The following is a 733-nucleotide window of genomic DNA, read 5'->3' as shown; positions in this document are numbered from 1 at the left end:
TTTTCCTTTTTTTTTTTTTTTTTTTTTTTTTTGGAGGGGTTTCTGGCACCGGAAGTCTTGAACACGTATTTACAAAGCGATAAGAGTCTTGAGCTATGAAGGCATATCTTCCCAATATTTTAATCAGCTAAGCTTTCACGTGGTCCATCTATAAAAAGATTCTACCGTCTATTGTGCAGTTGTTTGGTTGTCTGTAACACCTATTAAATGAACCCCAAAAAAAAAAATACTATAGTCACAGTATTCTTTAATTTTCTTAATATATACATGGAACTGAAAGGGGTAGTTAGTGTATTTGACATCAAAACGCTAATGTGGAAATTTCAGGTGGAAAAAGATTGAATGGAGAAATATATATGAATCTTTCTTTCTTACTTTTATTTTAGCACATTATTTCTTTTCCTTTTTATTTTCTTTTTTCCTTCATATCTTACGGAGATAAATGAAAATTCAACGCAGTACTCGTAATATATATGTAGTGTTAGAATTTTAGACGGACCGTTCAAAAATACTGTTTTTTTGTCAAATGTCTGACCCGACCCGCCCGAAATTTTTGGCCCACCCGCACGAGCCTGATAAGGCCCGTGGACGGGCCGCGGGCCTGACTTTGGCTGCCCGAGTCCGCCCGGAATGCCCAAATTTTTTTTTATATTTTTAAATTTTTATAATTATTAAGTTATTTTGTATTAAAATTATATAAAAACTAAAATCAACATTCAACACACATTATTAA

Source organism: Morus notabilis, unplaced genomic scaffold (genome assembly GCF_000414095.1).
Source record: "Morus notabilis unplaced genomic scaffold, ASM41409v2 Scaffold1496, whole genome shotgun sequence".
In the NCBI taxonomy this organism is placed as follows: domain Eukaryota; kingdom Viridiplantae; phylum Streptophyta; class Magnoliopsida; order Rosales; family Moraceae; genus Morus; species Morus notabilis.
Note: the sequence above shows the minus strand (reverse complement) of the source record.